The sequence below is a fragment of the Ptychodera flava genome, chromosome 16 (assembly GCF_041260155.1).
Source record: "Ptychodera flava strain L36383 chromosome 16, AS_Pfla_20210202, whole genome shotgun sequence".
NCBI classification, from domain to species: domain Eukaryota; kingdom Metazoa; phylum Hemichordata; class Enteropneusta; family Ptychoderidae; genus Ptychodera; species Ptychodera flava.
In genome coordinates this window covers 18,860,719-18,885,485 of record NC_091943.1, presented here as the reverse complement: position 1 = coordinate 18,885,485, position 24,767 = coordinate 18,860,719, and the positions used below count along the sequence as shown (strand labels likewise).

Genomic DNA, 24,767 nt, shown 5'->3' with positions numbered 1-24,767 from the left:
CTCTTTTCGTCACGCCGTAGTCATAAGCGCGTGCAATTATGTTGCAAGATAGAGGTTCTTACGGTGGCCCCTACACGCAACGGAACTCTATTACTTTTAAATATAAACTCTAATTTTTCTTGACAATATCTTTAATGTTTGTAAGAGATTTTATTTCTCCACCGCGAAATTTTTATTTTGTACGGGAAACTTTATTTAGGAGTAAAATATTTTAAAACACTTTGAACAAAAAACTTTAACTTTTGAAAAAAACCCTTAACTTTAATTAACTTTAACTCCCCAAAAGTATTTTTTAACTTTAACTTTAAACAAACTTTACTGGAGGCTCCCTAAGGAAAATTATCTGGCGGACCAAATTTGTCGCGATCGAACCGAGTATGCTTTGCTGTTATCATAGGGGTGGGGGAGGTTTTCCGCAACTGTGCAAGGGTTTGTCGAAGGAAATTCGGGTGGTCAATCATGTAAAACTTGACCTCCCAAAATACTCTTTTATTAAACGTGACCCCGTCTTAATTTGTGAAAAGTGATCGTCTGGCCTAAATGTGAAAGCTTTAAGTGCATGCACAAAGCCGTTACTTTTTACAATATAATAAAACCGTTTATTATAACAGTACTATAACAATCTTTGAACCTTGCTATGATATAAAACGCTAGCATCAATAATAGTGTACATTTCGTCGAATGTACATGTTGTATTAGAACACTGTCAAATGACAGATTGATTTGTCCTAAACTTCTCTTTTGTATATTTCATTCCTCATCTGCCTACTCTCTCGGAAGTTTGAGTTGACGAAAAACAAGAATTCACTTACTTTGGCCTTAGCTACTCCGGCATCACCACATGATCATCACACGAGGTCCTAATTTTGAGGGCAGGTTTTATTGAGCTACATCGATAAGAGTACAATGTGGACACCACAACAAAGTTTTGTAGCTGCTTGCTGTACTGCTCAAATTAGTTGACTATAAAGAGACGAAAGAGTGAAGAATCCATTCCTATATGTTTAAATTGCGCATCGTTTTATTTTACTTTGTTCAAAACTTTGCTTCTGAAATCAGCAAACAGTGTGAATGTAATATCACATCTTTATGCGTGCGTAATTCAATCTGTGAAAAAGAAGCTGGTGTATTATTTACATCGGACATGTCAAAACAACACCAACAGCCACGTTGCCCTGCAGGCTGTTTGTTGGTTATGTAAAAACGCAGTTTTTTTAATTTGACAAGTAAATTAGCGCCAGTCACTAGTTAGATTAGAAATGAAAATTGAAGATGACGTTGAGGCCTCAATATAAAGTATGGGTTTGTTTTTCAAACATGGTTACTCACAAATGCAATAGGACTCGATTTCTATTGCAGCTTTTGCTCGTTGGCGCTTTTCAAATTTTAAGGTAACGGAATGTACATGTATACCCTATATGTCTACAGTTAGTTTTCTATGTAATAGGAGAACAACAAGGTGCTATTGAATGAACGGGGATAGTCTAGATCAACGCACATGTTGACCACAGTATCATGATCTGTGACTTTCAAGGGAGATGTGATTGGTACACGCCATTATCTTTTATCGTTTTAAGTTTGACAAAGGGTCACCCTAGAGGGCAATCGTGTCGACTGGGATTAACCTCTCTCAGTGTAGTTTTATAAGAAAACACAGGGTGGACCGCGGATGAAATTGGCCAATAGCAACGTGTCCTGTATCGAATGCACTTTGTCTCTATATGGTATTCTGTGCGGCTTAATTTCACAAAACTTTCTATACTTAGCCATTACACCGAAATCTTACATACTTTTGTAGTGCAGGCGGGATTCTCACACAGACAGTGTAATGGGAACTACACGTTTTCGCTCTATTCTGTCGGAATTGTGCGCGATCTGGATTATATGAAAAGTTCTTACAAAGGCCGAAGAAAATCATTGGATCTATCTTAAGTTAACGATTGCGGTGAGTTTTTGTTTTTCAAAAAGTTGTCTTCTTCTCAGAATGTTTCCAAAAAATGTTCGTGACTAAGTTACCCAACTTATACTCAATTAACGGTATTGAAGAACATGGCTAATTTTTGCTGTCTGAAGGTGTCTGATACGAAGAATAATTACTGTACGACATAATTATTCTATATCTAGCTTAAAAAAGTGTCAGTTTGACATTATTGCGATACTTTGCAACACTATTTGGCACAGATATTAAAACGGACCAGTAGATTACCGCAAAAGTTTATAAACTGTTTTTCAGACAGAGGCAACATTTGTACATTTTGGAAATGTGCAAGACATGACCTTTTCTAATTGTGATATTTCTGGGCATGAAAATCTCTTTGGGCCCGCATATAGGTGTTTCAATGACATGTGTATTTCAATAGTTTTATGATTTTGCATGTATACTTTAGATTCTGGCTTTACTGATCAAAAGGTTCATCTTAGACTGCGGCAGAGTTAGACTATTGGGCGTGGCACCAATACTTTAAGACTCATTTACATTTTAAAGTTTAGTCGTTGAAAAAGTTCAATTTCAAGTACGGATACATAGATCATAATTATTTGTCGAGATAGAAATGGTAGGGAAATGTGACACTTATGCTAAAACGGTATTAGACTGTACGGTACCTTATTTTCTTACATTTCTAAAAACGATGTCACGTTTTGAGTTCTGCTCCTTGTGTGGACTAATTTATAAACCTTTAGAAAAAAACGAAGTCTTCACGGTCTTTGCTTTGTCTAAATCTGTCATAGAATTACCCCAGGTCATGACAGCCTATGCGAATTTTTAGTATCAGTTTAGGTAATTTTTTTCTATTATAAAAATGTTGCACGGAGACTCCTAATTTTTGTTCTCGATTATAAAGAGAGAATGTGTACAGTTTTCTTATGAGGGAAGGTTTATTTGCGAAGACTACAAACCTGTTTCGAGGCGCGTATACCTGTAATTTATGATACCATATGTCAAAGTACAATACTCTCAGAAAAAATCGACGTTTTCACTTCTGTTTTCTTTTTGCGGGAGACTTTAAATATGTGAGCCTCATTGTAACTGTAAAATCAAATGTCATGCCCATTCTTTCATTTTGGACTGTCATTTTGAAGGACAGACAACTGATCGTGTTTACCTGCCGATGGAATACACTTCAACTAAACTACTTGTACAAGATCTCAAGTCATGAACAATTAGCTATGTAATGCACTGGTATTGAATTGTCAATGTTTTTTTCTTCATTCAATGAGTAAAACTGTACACAGACGCAACGATAGACTTATACAAACGTTAAAGATCCTTAATTATCATACATGCTGTGCCTGTATTGCCATTCTTCTATTGTTCAGACGGTACTGATATGAGCCCATATTTTAACTAGTGAAAATACGAATTATATTTTCACTGTAACCGAACTACTTACAGCGACGCGTACGCGTGACCTTCGCTGGTATGCATGACCTCCGTTGGTATATGTACATATAAAACAGCTGAGCGAATAAGACAAATGACAATCCGAAACGTCATTATGATTATGGTCAAAATTCTGTTGTTTGCAGTCACTTCATGGGCATTGCACTTAGGCACAAGTACAGTTGTACCAAAAACATACAAACAAACGTATTGAAAATTTGTATAATTTGCCGACACCTGTCAATTCACGGCCGGTCCCGTGGCGGTGCACGGTGCAGTGTTTTCGTGTCGTCTACGCTGCTGAAGATTACACCATGGATGTATGATTACACGTAATGATATCGGTTGACAGAGCATCATGATAGAATCGCTTTACGACAAGTTTCCTGTTGATGAGCTTAAAGTATCTGGGCGGTGAATTACATCGTTTACAGTCGTAAATGAGCCACGAAAATCCAACCGCACTGAAAATACTCGCGACAGACAAGGTTGAAGGTGCACATGATATTTCCGATTTGTACCTGTCAGTGCACAGGTCATGATCGTGTCTGATGCATCGGTACGGTGCGGGTTTCTATGGAAAGCCGTTGGGGACCCCTCGGCGAAAACTCTTTCCCCATTGAAAATGCATAGGTAGAAAACAAAAAGTTTTCCGTCGAAATATACAAAAAAATACCACCCGGCTACAACATAACTTTTAGCGGCGCCGTCAACTTCAAATGCGACAACAACAACTCAAACCACATTATGTTGCGACCACAAAATATCAGTCAGCGTCAACATTGCTAACACTATGCAACTTGACCTTGGATGAACACTGGCCGCAGCGGTAACAATCTATGAGGCACTTAGTGAGATGTCAAATGATAACGTTGGCGGCGAATGCCTAACTGCGATTGCGGAAAAAACAAAAGCTCGTGCGGACGCGAAATCTTTTGCTGCTCATAATCAACATACGGACGCAGAAACTCTATGATAACGATTCCGCACTGAACTGCCATCGCGAAATCTTATCGTCTTTTGAGGCCGCAAAATCTCTACTTGCTCATTACCAAACGTAGACGCTGTTAATATGAAACCTATAGAAACCGGTACGGAAACTTCATATACTCGCATTGCGGTGTGACAAAACTTTTACAGCGTACAGACGTTGCGGAAAAAACTACAAGTTGAAGCTACGACAAACTCTACTCTGGTTGCACACAGTCTGTTGCAAACACGGGTGATGCGAAAAATATCATATGCTATGAGCATTGTTATGGTGCGGAACAACAATTACTGAGTATACCTGCGGTGCGACAAACTAGCTCGTTCTGGTGCGACAAAACAGTTAGCTTGCCAGCGATTGTTGTGCGGAAAAAAAGTAGTATGCAAATGAGGAGTCAGTTCTGGTGCGGAAAAAAGTAGTATGCAAATGAGGAGTCAGTTCTGGTGCGAAAAAAAACGATATGCAAATGAGGAGTATGTGCAGTGCGGAAAAAACTAGTTTGTTCTGGTGCGACAAAACAGTAAGCTTGCCAGCGATCGTTGTGTGCGGAAAAAAAGTAGTATGCAAATGAGGAGTCAGTTCTGTAGTCTGGTTCCCTGACCCATTTCCCCGGTAGAGGGCGTGGGGAAATATAGGGTCAGGTACCGGGTAGCCATCTTGAACAGAATTTTGTTTCAAGATGGCGGAGGTTAGTCACCTACAACAATTCGCTGATCACTGCGTCTCACGTGACTAGCTAGACGCAGCACGAAGTAAGCCTGTAGACCAGTACGCGCGCACTCGGAGTATGTCATGTGGTTGCACGCCTGTCACACGAGTACCAGTAGGACGTTCGCCCTCTATGGTCACCTCTCTCGTCCGAACATGTTATGCAGAGTTGCATTGAACTTACAAGTATACTGGTGAGACGGCGTGTGTTTTGCCTGAAAATTTCAATAATTTTTCTGTTTTGGTAGAGCAATTGGGTGTGAATTTATTAGAATCTTTTTTTTTCTCTGATGGTGAAACAAGACAGGAACAACAGTGACACAGGATCATGTTTTACTTTCCAAGATTTTATTCATTTCAACAATTCAAGATTACAACAAGTAACAACACAATTTTACATAATCAAACTTTCTAAGGTTAACAAAGGATGAAGAGTGAATAAAATTAACGTTTTCCTGTGGTAAAAATCTTACTTAGGGAGTTGTAATTATTTACGACCTTGGGGGGGGGGAGTCTTGGGAATTTCATAGTATTCTGAAATTTCGAGTAAACCCCATGCCAACCCAAATGCATTTGAGTAACCCAGTCTCTAACACAGAAATTTTGACTGATCCCTCCCCTCCCCCCCACTTAGACCAGTTAAATACCAAGACATGTATTTGTAACATTTACAAAACTACAGCAATAGTACAGACCTTTCATATCCTGCTGGAATATCATCGGTTACCTCATGACAGTTGAAAAAGATGTGACCGGCAAAAGAAAATTCAAAGTCACAATAAAATGTAGATACAAAAGCTCATGCTGTAACCACTATCCAACCATATAGTATTGTTTACCATACAGTATTGTTTATTTTGGATGGGTATATCATGACAAGGTTTCCACTAAGATATCTGACAGGGCAGAATTTGAAAGTACAGGAGAACAGTCAGGAGGCTGGGGGTGGGGCAGTGTCAGAGGAGTTGTACCCTCTCATGTTGAAAATTTGAGAGATTGATGTGTGCAATAATGCAGTCTGGTGCAATATGAGATGTTATCAATTTGTGTAAAACTGTTAGAACACCCAACAGGGGAAAAGTGTGAGAGGCGTGTCATCTCTGCCACGTCGGAAATTTTGAGAAATTAATGAGTTCAATGATGCAGTCTGGTGCAATATTAGGTGTTTTCTATTTTGTTTTTACTAAGTAAAACTGTCAGAACACCCCAGGGGGAGAGGAAGTGACAGGGGGTCGCATTAAGAATTTTGAGAAATTGATGAAATGGTGCAATCTGAGAGGTATTTCAATTCATTTTGTACCAAAAATTGAGCAACCCCCTTCTTTCTCTCCAATTTTGAACAACCTCCTTGTAGCTTTCAATTTTTTGAGTGACTACCCTCACATTCCTCTGACCCCCCAGGCCCTTATGTTAAATTACTCTAAAAGACCCATAAAAATATTCTTGATGGCCTTTAATTTGTGAACAACATGTACAGTAAAAGTGGTCAACTTTGATGCAGTCTTGCTGATGCATTTTATGAGGCTTGAACTCACAATATCTACATTACTAATTCGACTAGCTTAGCAGTCATTAAAACCCCTACAAATAGGCGTTTCAACTAGCAGCGGCCTGGTATCTCATGTAGCTGTACTGTGATAATGTTCAAGAGAATCCATAGGATAGCTAGGTGTGTGCCTCAATCAGGCAAAACAACAGTTAGCAATAATAACAACAGTAATAAATATCAATTTCTGCAAGTCATTTAAAAATATACCACCAAGGGCACAGTATTGCTCCTATCTGACAAACAAAAAGAGGTATTCCTATTTCCACTTATTCACTCAAAATACTATTGTGTTTGCAAAGTTTGAACTTTCAATTTTCATGGGCAGAATTCCGTTTTAACAGCCACTTTTCAATTTTGTAGATCAACAATAAAAATTTGATGGTCCTTGAAATGTTAAGATTTACTCAGAGTCAAGTTATACACAAGTTTGTTTGTGTAAGTAAGTTTGTGTGGTGAAGTTACCTGATATTATCATTCATCACTCATCTTATTCAATCTACACATGATTTCACTCGGCTGCCTTCATCTTTGTGAAGATTTACTTAATTAAGTGATACCATGGCAGGTTTTTTTGTTTATGTAACATAATGATTGGAACTGATACAAATAAACTGGAGTCTGTTTTATTGGTATGGTGCATCTTGCCATATGCCTTCTTGTGGATTGAAATCCCTCATCAGTGTATGGGGTTTCCTCCATGAAATATTTGCTAAAGTTGATCCACTACATAAAACATAAGCTCACAACTTTTTTCTAGATCATATTTCACTACAAATTGGCATCAAATAAAACTACATTATTTTCAGTGTCTTCAAAATTGATTTACAAGGTATTCCGGGTTGGAATAGGTCATTCAAGCTTGCGGACTAATAAACAAAAAATCATTGGTTCCCCCAGTTTGAAAAATGATTTGGCTTAGGTAGTCTCCAGGGATTTTTATAAGAAAATGCAAAGCTATCAGATAAACACCAATGAGACAAAAGCACTTTTTGACCGAAATTGACAAAAATTGCTCCAAATATACAAAGTTTTGCATTTTCTCACTGTATAAAAATATCTGACTTAAGTCATCCTAAGGACCTGTATACTGAATATCAAAAAGTCTGACAAGGAGTTTTGAAGAAAAAAATAGATCTACAATGACAAAAATAATCTCAAAATACAAAGTTGCATATCTTGGCACGATTTTACAAAATCTTATTGCTGCCATCCTAAGGGACATGTATAATCAATATTAATGTGTCTGACCAGAACTTTTGAATGATATTTTTGGTTAAATATGACAATAATTGCCTTAAAATTTAAGTTTTAAAATATTTCATAACAATATGAACAAATGTCAATAAGGTTATCCCTGCAGAACAGTATCTTTAGATTTCTGTGGCAATACTAGAGTTTATTTGCTTCTTCAAGCATAACCATTCTTTTCCTTGACATAAGGTAAACTTCAGCCTCCTCCAACAACACAATTGTGATGTAGTCTACAACAAACCTGAGTGAGAAAAATAGAAATATAGATATACTATTAATGCATTTTTGTATATTTCAAATGCTATGCTGACAAGCTAAATATTGATTTTTTAGCAATCTTTTTGTAGTAAAATAACAACTTACAGTGGACAAATATAAATAATGAAAATAATATCAAAAGTAAGCATTACAGGCCCTCTAAATTTTTGAGAGTTGTAATATAATAACTTACACAATTATCCCAAAACCATTCACAGGATACAGCTCAAGTTGTAACTACAAAATGGTACACCAATGTGAGTAGCAACATATGAACATAATACCCTACTTACATTGACGTTTCTTTCACATTCCTCTTCCATCTGTTGTTAAGGCAGTGTCATATCATTCAAAGATACTGTCAAAACAAACAGAAATCCATTATTACATCAGAATGAATAAACACTGTTAACAGACGTTTCATATTAAAAAGTATTCTTTTTTTAATACTCTCTGTTTTCAACAGACATGCCATAAACCTTCAAAAGACACAGTTTATGTTTTACTTTGCATATAAAAATGATATTAGTCTTGCAATGGTTATGTATAAGTGGAGCTGACAACAGTTGCCCCAAATGGGCAGTGACACATATGATTTGAATAAAATATCACTTTTAACATGGTCGTCATTTCCTTCTTTTGGCAGGTTACATCTGAACATATTTTACAGTACATAATCCTCATACAAATTAAAATGCCTCTTATTCAAAATGTAAGAACTTTATTGCCAATCAAAAAAAGTTTTGTTTAACAACATTTAAAGAAAATAATGTGAAAATTTAAGAAAGTTTGACCAAGTCAGTATGGAGTTAAATTGTTTGGAAATCTTGAAATTGGAAGAATAGTGAAGCCAGGAAATTGGGTGATTTGCAAACATTTGCAAAAATTAACACTTCTTTATCAAGCAACCTACGACTGCTTGACAGCCTTGAAGATGAACCCAAATAATAATATTTTAATCTTGGGTTAACAAATTCATTAAATTAAATGAATGTCTACAAAAAAGTGATTTTGGTGCAAAATACCCTGTGTTGGGTGCAGCGCCCCTTAATTAGCAAGTTTTATACCACTGCAAAGTCTCTGTGCAACCAGGTGACACATTCTGACTCAGCATGATCTAACAGCAGATTCCTGCATAAAATTTTGATTTGAAAACTTGAATCACTTTTTAATAGCATGAAAAGAGCAAAACATAGGAGAAACTTAGATGACAAAGCCTTATAAGGGAAAGAGAGATGTACCACATGACTCCGTGCAACCAGGTGACACATTGTGACTCAGCATACTCCTAAAGCAGACGACTGCATAAAATTTTGATTTTGAATCACTTTGTAATAGTATAAAAAGAGCAAAACCAATGAGAAAAATTAGCATTCACAGCCTTAGCACAGTAAGAGAGATGCACCAGAGTGTCCGTGCAACCAGGTGACACATGGTGACTCAGCATACTCAAAATGCAGTTCCTGCAAATAATTTAATTAGACAACTTAAATCAATTAGTGATAGCATAGAAAGATGAAAACCAATGAGAAAACTTAGAAGTCACAGCCTTAGCACAGTAAGAGAGATGCACCAGAGTGTCCGTGCAACCAGGTGACACATGGTGACTCAGCATACTAAAATGCAGTTCCTGCAAAAAATTTAGATTAGACAACTTAAAACAGTTGGCGATAGCATAGAAAGATGAAAACAAATGAGTAAACGTAGAAGTCACAGCCTTAGCACAGTTAGAGAGATGCACCAGAGGTCCGTGCAACCAGGTGACACACGGTGACTCAGCATACTCAAAATGCAGTTCCTGCAAAATATTTAGATTAGACAACTTAAATCAGTTGGCGATAGCATAGAAAGATGAAAACCAATGAGAAAACTTAGAAGTCACAGCCTTAGCACAGTAAGAGAGATGCACCAGAGTGTCCGTGCAACCAGGTGACACATGGTGACTAGCATACTCCAAATGCAGATTCTGCAAAAAAATTTGATTAGACAACTTAAATCAGTTGGCGATAGCATAGAAAGATGAAAACCAATGAGAAAACTTAGCATCCACAGCCTTAGCACAGTAAGAGAGATGCACCAGAGTGTCCGTGCAACCAGGTGACACATGGTGACTCAGCATACTAAAAATGCAGTTCCTGCAAAATATTTAGATTAGACAACTTAAATCAGTTGGCGATAGCATAGAAAGATGAAAACAAATGAGTAAACTTAGAAGTCACAGCCTTAGCACAGTAAGAGAGATGCACCAGAGTGTCCGTGCAACCAGGTGACACATGGTGACTAGCATACTCCAAATGCAGATTCTGCAAAAAATTTGATTAGACAACTTAAATCAGTTGGCGATAGCATAGAAAGATGAAAACCAATGAGAAAACTTAGCATCCACAGCCTTAGCACACTAAGAGAGATGCGCCAGAGTGTCCATGCAACCAGGTTACACATTGTGACTCAGCATACTCAAAATGCAGTTCCTGCAAATAATTTAATTAGACAACTTAAATCAATTAGTGATAGCATAGAAAGATGAAAACCAATGAGAAAACTTAGAAGTCACAGCCTTAGCACAGTAAGAGAGATGCACCAGAGTGTCCGTGCAACCAGGTGACACATGGTGACTAGCATACTCCAAATGCAGATTCTGCAAAAATATTTGATTAGACAACTTAAATTAGTTGGCGATAGCATAGAAAGATGAAAACCAATGAGAAAACTTAGAAGTCACAGCCTTAGCACAGTAAGAGAGATGCACCAGAGTGTCCGTGCAACCAGGTGACACATGGTGACTAGCATACTCCAAATGCAGATTCTGCAAAAATATTTGATTAGACAACTTAAATTAGTTGGCGATAGCATAGAAAGATGATAAACCACTGGGAAAACTTAGAAGTCACAGCCATAGCACACTAAGAGAGATGCGCCGGAGTGTCCATGCAACCAGGTTTATAATGCTTTGAGCATTTTCGACCGTTGTTACTGAAGCAGTGCCATGAATACAAAAGCAAGCACAGTAGCTTTGTACGGCTTTGGACCATAACGATCAAACACTAAAGTGCTGAATCTGTCGAGGTCGATCATGACGACTGATGTATGTAGACACAGTCAGAGGCGAACTGTCATGTAGACCTGGTTTCGTCTGACCTCTGAATTTTAAAGACCCTTGAATTTAAAACCGCCTGCATGCTAACACCAGAGATATATGAGAAATCGTATCCTTGTGTTACAAGCCTACGATCAAGAATCGAACAGACTACTATACTTGTACTCACTTGCTTCGAAATCGCACAAATGAAAACGTGCTTTGACAACCAGAGCTAGCACAAGGTATCAAGAATGCAAGGAATTACCCATGCTTGGACTTTCAACTCTGATCTTTGACATCGAAACATAACCAAATATGGGTGTGTCATAGCCAACAACCACATGACATATTTACAACCAGATGACAGGACTCCCAAACGCGCGTACTCCCTCTATCAAGTAAGACGCAGATACCGGCAAACCGCCATTTGAAATGAGACAGTTTTGGTCTCCCGGAAGTTGTTCATTGCGCATGCCCGCACATAGTGCATCATTTTTTATCGCGTGCTTTTTAGTCTAGTCTGGTACCTGCCAATATTTCAAAACTTGTAAGAATGTTAATTAAATCCTCGATTAAATTCTAGCCACGTTCGCTGTGATAATTTTAGCTTTACTTCAAAGTAAAATTGAACAGCCAATGACAGCGCCCCATGATTCAACCAATCAGATTTCGTAATTCGATACATGGCGGTTTCCCGTTACCTGCCTCTATGTGCTTGTCACTGAGGCGGGGACCAGCCAACTACAACAAATATGGCTGCTACCTTGAAAACGCCGGTCAAAATTCGACTGGATCAGAATTATGTTTGAACACTGGTATCCGAACCAAAAACATTGGCACACAAGACGGGAAACATAAACTGAAAGATTAATCCAGAAGTACGGGGAAATAGAGGTGATTGAAGGCTGGCTGTGATATCGCAGCAGTACTTGTTGCAATTGCGTGTTCAAACGCGCTAGGGTCATTGAGGTCATCGCCGACAGTGGCGTGACCCCAATGACCGAGCACGTTCGATACACGCCACAAGTACTGCTGTGATATCACAGCTAATTGAAAGCAAACTTTGTTGGAACTGTGAACGACGATTGATTTCGATGGATAGAATGGTGTCCGAATTTCGTGAAAAATGCCAGGCATCATGTCGACGTTCTAAAAGTATTAAGAGGTGTGCTAAGTCACAGTGGCTAAATCATGGAGGTAGAAAGTCTTTCTTTCTACCTCCAAGGCTTTGTGGTACAAACAAGAAGTTGGTGTCAAGTGAGCCTGAAAGTGCAAAACCCAAGAAAGATGAGAAAAAGTTACAAGTGTTACTTTCATCCAATCACAGCTTGTTTTATTTTAACCCAATAGCGTCCATGTTTACATTAGCAGGTACCTGACCCTATATTTCCCCACGCCCTCTACCGGGGAAATGGGTCAGGGAACCAGACTATCAGTTCTGGTGCGGAAAAAAACTAAGATGCAAATGAGGAGTATGTTCTGGTGCGGAAAAAAAGAATATGCAAATTGGGAGTACGTTCGGTGCGACGACAAACTAAGTTAGTACGTTCTTCTTTTATGAATAGTAGTGTAGGACCCAACCCGGCCTTTTCTACGGTCACAGTTGCTTGCAGTTGCTATAGATTTTGTGCAAGAAAAGATAGACTGGCCACCGCCGCTTGGCTTTTCAGTTACCTGTTTCCCCTTGAATGTACTATTGTTTTTATATTTATATGCCCACAGATTTGGAGCATTTGAGTATAATTAGTTGTGTTGACTAATTAATTACAGCATGTGTGTATGAGAGATATACGTCCTTGTAATGGAGTGTAAAATAAATAAAGAGTCACAGAGGCTAGGTTAGGTTATATAAACCATTTATTTTATTTATTCCGATCATTCAGAGCATGAAGAAAGAAGAGAAAATGATAGAGAAAACAGTGTGAAAAAGTCAGAACTTATTGGGTCGCCTGTGGATAAACTGACTGGTACGGGTATATAATATCCACTGTATGTGCATTCATAGATCGCAGAGCTGCTTGCTCTCTGTGCTCTCAGCCGTTCATACTCGATAAAGTTTGAGCGTGGCGCGAGTATTTTGACCCTATTTTGGCGGCCTCATAACTTTCACGCAGGGATGAGGTTATGTATCAAAACACGAAAACACACCCATTTTACAAACTCCCGCCTATGTTTTACATCCATCGTCATTTTAAACTGAAAATAAATCTTCTTCAAATTGTGAAAACCTGTGTCGACATCGTAATATCTAAATTGTTGGCTTTAAAAGTGCTCCATAAACCCTCCTTTGAAGTGGAATGGGCCAATAGCGGAATAATATCAAGAAGTGATGCGGTTGTCATCACTCCTTAGCAACCAACTTTTTATAAGTACAGCCTGGAGGAAGCAAGGTCGATTTCAAGTTGATTTCGTCGCTAATTTCGGAACGTCCGTAGGAAAACAGTCATAACCAAAGCATGCATGTATGATAAAGGGGTTATTACACGAAGTTAGGGCGATACCGCGTCGTATTCTCGTGATGTGTCCGTATTTTGACTCGTTGCTGCGCAACTCGTCAAAATACGGACACATCACTCGAATACGACGCGGTATCGCCCAAACTTCGTGTAATAACTCCTAAAGATTACATTTAGTGACTTACACAGTTCTCATAAAAATGTATTGCTGCGTTTCTTTCAAATTCAGACATTTACCCCTCAAAAAACTTACATCCTCCTCTTCTCATTTCTTTTAAATTGGAATTTGCGTTACTGCCTGGCTAGCAGACCAGGCCGTCAAAGTTTACCACGCAAATACAATAGATCATATCATATGGAGTAAAGTGCCTTGCTCAAGCACACAACACCGTGCTGGAGTCTCGAACTTAACAGTGAGTCCGTTACTCTGGACTTAGCGGTCTAGAACTCACCATCCTCTGATAGTGAGACCGCTACCTCAAACATGCACTGTATCAAGGTGCCTTCTCAAGCTGAGAAATTATAACACGAGCTATGTATTCATTCTTGGAAAGGGAACATGCCCTAGGTGAAAATCGAATACAAATACAAATTGAGTCTCATCTCAGATATGCGCTATTGATAGAAAAGGCATGAATCTCACTGTGTTCACGTCCAGAGGCCACTGCTGTGAACAAAACGCGTTTCACTGTACTTCAGATTTACTGATAGGCTCATAGACTGACAAGAGCTTGCCTTAGTGAATCTGATACCAATTGGAGACCTCAAAATGGCAACAGTCTCCTCAATGGAGAACGCTGGATAAAATCCTTCAATCAGACTATTAAAAAACGGATGTTGACCTGCACTATTCACCATAACACGGAAAAAATGAACTCAACGGTAAACGATATCTTAAAATAATCTAGGGTTTTAGATCTCTCATGTAAGCAATAATATTGCATCTTAAACGTATGGATGTTGTTTTGGCAAGCTACATAGTAAGTGTTTCAGCGTGCTTTCTTGGGTAGAACAAGAACTTTCCATTGACATGCAAAACAAATATAGAGGAAAAGTCATCGAAAGCTTCTTGTTATTTTCTCACGTACGCAATGTTTCTTTTCGTCCATGACGTCACTAAAGTCTTGCACTAACTGTGAGTTTCTTGGGAGGTGCAGGGTCAGTGTTGCCGCTTTGCAAATAAGCTTACACTGCAGGGGATTAGCCCGAGGAAACTCTGTGCGTCAACACGCTTAAGTTTATGTCTTTGTTTTGAAACTGACACCGACCTAAACCCCCTCTACGTTTATCTGGGCATTACGGCAACAACAAATATGGCTTATGTATTTATTGCCGATTCATGGACCAGGATTTCACAAAGTTCATCAAAGAATAGTATGGTCTTCCTTCCCCAACCACTTCTGATATTGTGGTCGATTTTATCTTTGAATTTTACCTTCATTGTTTTAATTTTTCATTGACACTGCTGAGGGCTTCTCTTTAAGGTCCCTTCCGGGCTGCCCCATGGTACTCTTCATATTTTTATGTGGAGGTATGCCGCCGATTTGAAAACATCTACTATGAATATTTCAAAAATATGACTCATTGTTAGGGATTTTGCTTAACAATTTCTAGAAATGTTCATCTTTATTCTGTTGCATGTGAAGGTTTTCCTTAAGAACAGGGACATTGCTTTGTTATCAACCCATGTTAGGGGTTTTAAGGATGAAGACTCGATCCATGTTTAGGATACTTTTGTGAAATTTGACCCATTCGGGAGGCACATGCCCGTACACCTTTTCTATGGGAGTATCACCCCAGGGAGCTTGCTTGCTGCTGCTATGTCTGCTATGGTTCGATAAACTGCATTCAATGTCTCTTGAAGTGCCGTCCATCAATTTCTGGATCCTCTCTTCTCGCCATACGGCAAGCAATAGCTTTACTTCCTCTTCAGAACAATTATTAACACATCCGCCTGGGTATGACACGTGCGTTTGCCATGGTTAAACTTAACGACAACTGAACAATGGCTATAGGTCACCTCAAAAATATGCCCCAAATTCGCCGCATGGTGGCGTTTTTCGACATGCCTTCATAGGCGCTGCTACTGAGTCAAATCATAAGAGCTCGAATATTGACGATGAGAAGTTACGGGGGGGGGCGAACTCGAGTCTGAACCCATAAAAATGTTATAAAAGAACGATAATATGAACATTCATATGACCGTCACGGTTGCAACTTGCTTTTATGTAGGAAGATGATAAACCCTTCCCTTGGATAGGCGCAAGACCTTTTTGTTTATTTATAATATTGAGTATTACTAAAATACCCTCCCTGACTGTTAATATCGGGTTAACTCGACGAACCCGGGGATAATATGTACATAGACCTAATTTGTACACGTTAAATATGATTCGTTACAATTCGATGTAATTCGTGGGTTACATTGCAGTGATAAATATAAATAAAACGTCTTAAGGTGAAGTACTACGAAGTACGTCAAATTAAGTTGTGGTGTCATTTTCTTGAAACTTTGCACAAATATTCTTGGAAGTTGTGCAAGTGCAAAAATAAAATAAAAAATGGGGGTCACCACGCTCGTTTCCATGGAAATGGACGTTAAAATGGCGTCGTTAGAAATAAATAAAAATGATATAATTCACTTAATCTAAAGAAAGCATTTATAAAAAGCTTAGCAAATGAGTTAATTTTAATAAATACCAAGACTTAAGATCCATATCTATTGAATGTATAGTTTTCATGATGTTTGAAAGAAATTTTTACATAAGTATCGATTACAAAATGACGATATCGAAATTATATCTCTACATAATTTTCGAACTTTCTTCCTGTCGCTTTGACTGGTGTCATTTTGACCAAACGTGGCGAATAAAATCCTGACATAATACCATTTAGTTTACACTTTTAACAAAAGGGTGTCACCACGCTACTTTTCACAATATCTCCAGGTGAATGGGTAATATGCGCCTTGTAAATGGGAGAGAAATGTTAATTTTTCGCTCATATTGAATAAAAACCAGCTTCCTAGGGGGTCAAAATATGACAAGGTTATAGGTCACATGTATTTCTAAGAGACTGGGTCAAAAAATTAGGTAAAAGCGCAATTTCAACAATGACAGGTGATATTAAATACATGCGCTACAAAGTAACCCATTTGCGACAGGCTGGAGTTAAATCTGCGCAGAAACGTTCTAAAGCGTGTGCACGTCCGAATTCGTCGCCCTTTACTTCATCTACATGTCTAAACCCTGAGTGATGATGAGATGTTATATGACAATTTCTTTAGATATACACTCAGGATAACTCTCAACACAAGTCGGAATCATACAGAGGTATAATGCGAATCGATGAGATAGTGTTAGGGAGCATTCGTTTTTTACGGGGAGGGGTCGGTGGAATTTGAGCGACAAATGCAATGTAAAGAGCGACCCCCCTCCAAATCAAATTTCTAAAATTTGACGCCCCCAAATTCATCAATTGTAAAAATGTGACCAGGCCCCCCCAAAAAAAATTATCAGATTTGATTCATTAACCCTTAGCACCCTATGGCCCTGGGCTGAAAAATTAAGCCTTTCAAAAGTGTTTGCAAGAAAAAGAGTTACCCACCTTGAATTTTCATGCGCAAAAAACTGCGACCTTCCCAAGATGTCACAGTCCGTATCAATAATATCTTAATTAAATTATGATTTCCCATTTGACCTTTGAACTTTCAAGAATCCTTTTTAAACTTCACAAATAATCACTGGGTGAAATTCCAATATTATTTTGGTTTTCAAGATCTGCTCTTTCAAATATAATATTCTCGTCACGTACATTTATATCAATTGTCAAACTTTTTAAAGCACTGGTTTTAATAGCTAATTTTGTGTTGTAAAAACATATTCAAAGTTTCCTCATATGCCACGATGTAAACAGAGTCGACTTTTTGGTGAAATTCAAAAAACAAATTTCTTGCACAGACATGAACTTGTAATCGCCCTAGACAAATCAAGTACACTAATATCAATAATCAAGAGTACATAAATACACAAATTTAACAGGTTTTGTATTTAAAAGAAATAATTCATAGCTTCTCATAGACTACTCATAGATTATGTATGTAGGACCAAGCAACATTTCGTTGAAATTCCAAAGTCAATTTTTTTCATAACTCCATACAAACCTTTTGTAAAATTTGACCCCTTCCAATCATTGATTGTAAAATTTTATCCCCCTAAAAACCGTTTCGTAAAAGTCACCCCCCTGATTTCCACCGACCCCTCCCTGTAAAAACATGCTCCCTTATTCGTAGATTGAATAAAAGGCGGGACTCTAAAATCCTGTTGGAAGTTGGTTGCGAGAGTCTATTGTTGAACTGAAAGCTATAGGGCTAGACTTGGTTCAAGTCGGTGAGTTTCTAAAAAATATTTTGTAATAGTTTCTCATGTGTCTCTCCTATTTCATACAAACCTATATGAAAACCGATCACATATCATCGTGTTCACCCCACTTCAAACATTCACAAATCACAGACTTGAACCAAGTCTACTATAGGGTCAGCAGATCTTCGTTATATTTGCATAACTGGGCTGCGCTAAGGGGAATTCCCTTTGCAAAAAACCGCGGTAACTAAACGCTTGCGGGTCAAGGCATAGTAGGTCTATCCCAACGAAATTTCGGATTAACGATGTAAGATACAACTCTTTAGCATTGTTTCAACATTGCGAAAACTTGTCGATCCTTTTGCGCGAAAAATCGAGAAAGTTGGTATTTACCGAGGACCGTAAGGCCATTGCGAAACACGAAGCCATACAAACCGAGAGATTTGGAAAAACTAGGTGAGTACATGGCTGGGTGTATTGAAAACATGTAGACTTGAGTATCAGTCAGGCAAGAATAACACTTCATCGGTTTTACATATCAATTGAAGTACTTAGAGGCATATTTATTTACTCATTTCCAAAAAGAATTATCGCTTTAAGGTGTCAACAAATTGAGTAAATCATATGTAGTAGGATATGTATACGACATTCGTTAACAGAGAGTAGTTTCATCAAAGTGAATGCTCAATGGAACGAAAGACTATAAAATTACATCATGTAGTAATCAAAAATGCTCTTAAAATTATAACTGCAATGCAAATGCCCTAAGATGCATGTCTATCAGTTGTTTAAAAAAATCGAAAGCCGACGAAATTAACATCAAACTGTTTCTTTTAGTGGCATTGCTACCGTCATGGGTTGCTGTCAATCACGTCTCTTTTACGGAAGAATGATTCGTGCAAGGCAAATTGATATGACGCAAATTTTGGAGGCACGTCATAAATGTTGCATTGCGTTCAGAAACCACAAACTGGGGAATATGTACACAAGGTAGGTCACGTAGGCTTCTATTTTGTACATAGTACATAATCCTTTATTAGCTCTCAGTGTATGTATGTATGTATGTATGTATGTATGTATGTATGTATGTATGTATGTATGTATGTATGTATGTATGTATGTATGTATGTATGTATGTATGTATGTATGTATGTATGTATGTATGTATGTATGTATGTATGTATGTATGTATGTATGTATGTATGTATGTATGTATGTATGTTGTCCCTTTACAAATATAAAAGCCCTTCCGATATCTGGATACTCAACGTTTACATGCAATACCTCTATCCACAGAGTCATGTTGGTAGTTCACCTTTTGTAGATGTGCAACCAAACGATGTTATTTCCATGACACCTATAGCGCAGGTAAGATAGATATGATAGTCAATATCCATATCATCATATTCAAATGTGATGTTCTTAGAAGCATACGAGTGGACTGGCTAGCATCAAAATGAGGGCCTGTGAAGAATAAAAAGTCGTTCTCAGATATATGTGGTGCATGTCACCGTTGCAGTGAATGCATGATATGTATCGCGGCAGTCGATGTGTTGAGCGATTACTGGCCTATAAGGTGATTTTTAACATTAGGCCCCTAAAAAATTGCTTATGGTCCTAGACTTTCAGCAAAAGTGATGCGGCGACACGGTTTTCTTTTTTCCTTCTTTTTTTTATTCCAAACAATGCTGGTTTGGCACTATTGATGCAACAGTTATTGTCTTTTATTACTCAGGCTGGCTCCATAATACTTCCGTTTTCTTTTTAGCATTTTGGATATGAAAACAGGGATGTCAAGGATAGCTTTACTGATGACTATATGACAAAAAACACTTATGACGCGCAGAATCAAAAATGATGCGATGACCTGAAACAATCTTTTTTTGCCTAAGAGGCTTAACTTCCTGACACAAAATATACACTCAGACATGTCCTTGCCCGAGGCTGACATAACTCTGATATGAGCACTTAACCTAGAAAGTAGTTTTTAAATGCTCATATGGCCGCCGAACCACATGTTCGATCTGGGCGATATTTGCAAAACTTGAAAATGCTCACACTAGTGATAATATGAGCAAAGTTTTGAGCTCAAATCTCAAGTTCGTTCCCGTGGAGCCAATTTTTTAAATGTCACTGGCAAGTAATCTCAGGTTTTTCGCAAAAGGCCGATGTGACAATGTGACCAATCTAAACAATTTTGCAAATTTGAAAATATTCACACTAGTTGATGACATTTGGTTCTCGAGGAGAAGATTTTTGAATATTATTTTTATGTTTTTTGTAGGTTTTTGTAAATTTCAATATGACCGCCTAATCACGCCGCTGATCCAAATGCATTTCCCAAACTAGAAAGTACGCATAATGATGATACCAAAATGACCTAACAAAGTCAAGAGGTTACTGCTATTAAAGAGAAGTACTGGGTGATGTTTTGTTTCCCATGCGTTTCAGTGCGTTTAGCTTCTTGTTGTCATTTCACAGGAGAGTACATCAGATTCAAGTGAAACGACCATCAACAGATTCTGGCGAGACCAATCTATGGCACGCACAGAGAAGACTACTAAATTTTGAGTATCAAGAACATCGGACTGATTAGAGGGACTCGTCCTAGGATAATTGTGGGGGAATTTGGTTGATTTTGTACTTCATGTCACTAAGGGAGAATTCTGACAGGGTCCCACATTCCTTATTTAAGTGTTGATAGTATTTCGCAATGAATCGCTTTACATTCTGACACCCTCATCATACCACTGCTGTATATTGACATAGAAAGTTTAGTGTTAATATTATTTTCATAATAGTGTTTCAAACGTGATCATCTTCTTTTGTCTCAGTGAGTAAATATATTAGCCGAAACAGAGATTCGTTTTTTTAGTGTAAAGTTCAAATATCAGGAAAATTTATGAAAGCAAAACAACTTAAATCGTTTAGAGATAAACACACACACACACACACACACACACACACACACACACACATACAAAAAAAACCCTGAAAGTATCTATGGAACTTAACATCGTATAAGTTTAACCTAAAAATTTAAAGGAACGAGAAACGTGAAATGTCGTATTACAATGAACTGTGTCTTAGTTTTACATAATTTTTTTTTTCATCATTGATTCTGTATTTCTACAAGGTAACCCGGTCTTTAGACGTCAATGTATCCCAATATGACAACAAAGTTGCATGAACGCTTAGCCTTTATCCAAGGATTTCCAGGGATACATTAAACTGCAATAATATGCAGGTAGAATACAGTAGCACATACTCAGGTATGTGAATGCATGGGCACAGACTTACTTACATGTAAAATCAGTTTGAACATACTTTTTAATCAGACCTGGTCAGAAAATTGTGAAAATTGCCAAAAATATGTTTCGCATTTGATTAAGTTGAAATTTATCATAATATATTACCTAATTCAGGTCACGTGACCACAATCTGTTATTTTACCGCCAAAATTGTATATTGCAAATAACTGAACATTCCAACCGCTAAACATCAAAATATTTAAAATATTATGACCAATTAATGTAAAATAGGATAGAAACTTGTGTTAAAACTACTGGCAGATGCAAAATTATTGAATTTTGAATAACATTTCTTAACAAAAAACACAAATACAATATTTTTGACGTTTTACATGAATATTTTGAATGTCGAAAGAAGTGTAGATTGAGTTTCATGAGTGCCATGTATTTTTGAAAGAATATGATAGTTGTTGTTTTCGAAAGTGCAGAGAATACATGAATATTTTGAATATTTTGAATGTCAGAAAGAAGTGTAGATTGAGTTTCATGAGTGCCATGTATTTTTGAAAGAATATGATAGTTGTTGTTTTCGAAAGTGCAGAGAAAAATCAAGAAATTTTAATGGGTTACGTTTCAATATTAAAATTAATTAAGACGTAAATTTTGGCGGGAAAATATCAGATTTGGTCACGGGGACTCAAACTTGTCAAGATGTAGGCAGACATTTCAATAAATAGGCCAAACATAAATCAAATTGGTGGTTTTTAAAGATAATTGATCATTTTCTTGCTTTTTGGCTTGATGGGTACAAACACCCCATCCATTAACTTACTTGAGTATGGCGGGCAGACTGAGGATTAGTGGACACGCCTTTGTTTGCGAATTAAAAGAGGATTTTCTTAAGGGATCTAAGTAAAGTGATGGTAAGTGTGGACTCCCTAAGTTACTAACAATTTAAAAAAAATCTTTGTGTCAAATAATCTTCAGTCTTGCCCATATGACATTACTTAGCAGTCTCTTTCCCTGTAATGTTCTTTTAGGACTGCCTTTGGATTGAGCGATCATGACATCTTTTGGCCAATTTGTCTGTCGAGTCTTCTGGATATTTTCTGACAGAGGTGTATGGTCTTTGTCATAAATGGTAGTAAAATGGTGTTTATAATATTATAAATATAAACAAAAACAAATGGGACTCAAAATTTCCGGAGAGGGGCAAAAGTTCTATTGGGCAGACAAGTTACAAATTGTGATAATTTTGAAAGATTTACAGAGAGTATCAAATGCTGTATTTCGTTCTTCTGTCGTGTAGGTACCATGATTGTTATATAAACCTGCAGCTGCCCAATAATCAAATCTCTTCATGTATTTTCCTAACCTCCTAAAACCTGCATTTCACAAAGTCATGGAAGCTTTTGCTGTCACTTCTTCACCGAACTTCAAAGTATTATTTTAGAGGTATTTTATCACCTATGTAGTTTGACAGTAGTTGAACAAAGCTTGTATATAGAAGAAATAAAAACATTTTCATTGTGTCACAAAATCATGATAGTTTCTGTTGATTGTAATGTTGTTTCAACATGCACACAAACCATTAATATTGACATTTAGTACAGTTACAGGAATATCTATTTCTGTACTCAGATCCTCAGATCTGAGTACAGATGCAAATGCAGTACAAATGCAGCATCACCACATATGGTACATCACTGCACAAAGTTCTGTTGAAAGAGACATCTGACAAAGTCTGAAGTTTTTGTGTGCATCTGTGTATAAGCTACACTCATGTAACAGAACGCCTCAAATTACTACACATAGAAGTTTTACACAGAGAACCCTAATATAGGAAACAACAACTGAGATCATATCATTTTACATATGATGTGACAGGGGTTATCAAACACACCAAAAGACAGGGACTGATCAAGGCCTGTAAAGACACGTCTTGTAATCTAAATGTGTCTGTGAACTACTCAGGGCCTGAAAAATATAATTTTTATCCACTTGTCCGGGACAAGTAGTCATTTTTCTACTTGTCAGTGGCAGAAACTCACTTGCTCTGAACGTTTTCTAAAACTAATTCTGCTCTTACCTGGTAGTATCACAGAAACGTATCTTTGATTTATTTCAGTATAACATACCTGACCCATTATCATACATATGTAGATGTGTATCATATGATGCAAATTTGAATCATGACGTTGGTTCACTTTGCAGATTTTTAGATTTCAAAATTTGATTGTGTAATCAACACGCGGGCCAGGCAATTTGTAACCCTCTGCATGTCTGGGCCTCACAATTCACTAGCCACCTTGCTATTGCAGTATCAAGGTTGAAGGATTCAAGATTTGGACCTTTTGACATTACAAAAGTTGTCTTTGAAAATTATGTTGATTCATGGTGGTCCTGCCTTGATCACATTGACTTCAAAGAAGCCCCTCTAGGTGCTACTGATGGTGATACTAGTAGTAAACATGTCATCAAGCAGCTTTATCCTAGGTTCACCCACTATGTTCACTAACTGTAGTACAAGTGAACAAACGTCTGTCCCGGGCATCGGGCAAGTGTATTTTTCAGCCCTGCCTGAGTCTACAGGTCATTGCTGCATCAAAACCATTGCTTGTATGATGAATTAAGTCTTTGAATGGGCTCAGAATAATGTAAACTAAATATAATGACGAAAGCACTGTGTGCACAGTGCAGACATCTGGTGTAACCAGTATAACTTGATTTTTCTTTTTGTCCACAGTGAATATAACAAGTTGAATGAAACACTGTTTCTGTAGATTGGCCTTGTTTCAAGAATGGATTGCAACAACATCAAAAGGTCATTGAAAATGTCAACAGAATGTTGTTTACAGCGGTTAAAAGCATCCATTCTAACCGCACATATTTTCGTTTATACCACTTGTACAATGTCATATGATACACAGTGGATTTTTAATGCTGTACATATTTGTCATCTCAGGCTTTTGAAATTTTTTTGGTTTTGTTTTTGATTTATAGGCCAGGGCTACAGAGCAAAAAAAATGGCCCTATGACGGACCCTGACACAACTCTGTGGTATAGGTCTGTGTCAGCAAAGACGTCCTATTGCTGTGACAGGGGCTGATGTGCAGGTCTGTATCCAGGGTTGATAGGATAGGACTATATGTACAGTGTTGTGGACACGGACCTGTGATAGGGTCTGAAATTTCTGTCTGTCTAAGCACTTCATCTACAGGTCGGTACACAGTAATGTGAAACAGGGTCAATAATTTTTTTCTCTGTGCACATAATTATGTTTTATTTATTTCTGTCATCAAAATTAGCCCATTTTCCCGAAAATATAGACCCTTGAAATCTGAGAAGTTTTCAGACCCTGCACCAGGCCCTGTAAATTCAACACTGACACACCACTGTTTCTAAAACCAGTATTTCAGTCATGTGGTCACAGCACTGGATATACTCAGAAATTACATCACTGTATACATTCCTGTAATACCAG

The 24,767-nt window shown here is 37.7% G+C and overlaps 3 long non-coding RNA genes across 5 annotated transcripts in view; 2 read left to right on the top strand and 1 right to left on the bottom strand.

Moving 5' to 3' along the window:
* LOC139114217 (uncharacterized) overlaps positions 1–24,767 on the top strand; it is a 97,991-nt gene that overhangs the window by 7,102 nt on the left and 66,122 nt on the right. The window lies entirely within an intron of this gene.
* On the bottom strand, positions 7,495–11,606 carry LOC139114204 (uncharacterized). Of its 3 annotated transcripts, none has more exons than XR_011547821.1 (3): positions 11,403–11,606; positions 8,430–8,494; positions 7,495–8,119 (listed from the first exon to the last, which is right to left on the bottom strand). It is a non-coding gene; the product is annotated as an uncharacterized lncRNA (long non-coding RNA). The 3 variants fall into 3 exon arrangements; XR_011547822.1 differs by having other exon boundaries at positions 11,481–11,606; XR_011547823.1 differs by lacking the exon at positions 11,403–11,606 and adding an exon at positions 9,162–9,569.
* LOC139114916 (uncharacterized) lies at positions 17,946–21,639 on the top strand. Its single transcript, XR_011547995.1, has 3 exons — positions 17,946–19,022; positions 19,329–19,400; positions 20,514–21,639. It is a non-coding gene; the product is annotated as an uncharacterized lncRNA (long non-coding RNA).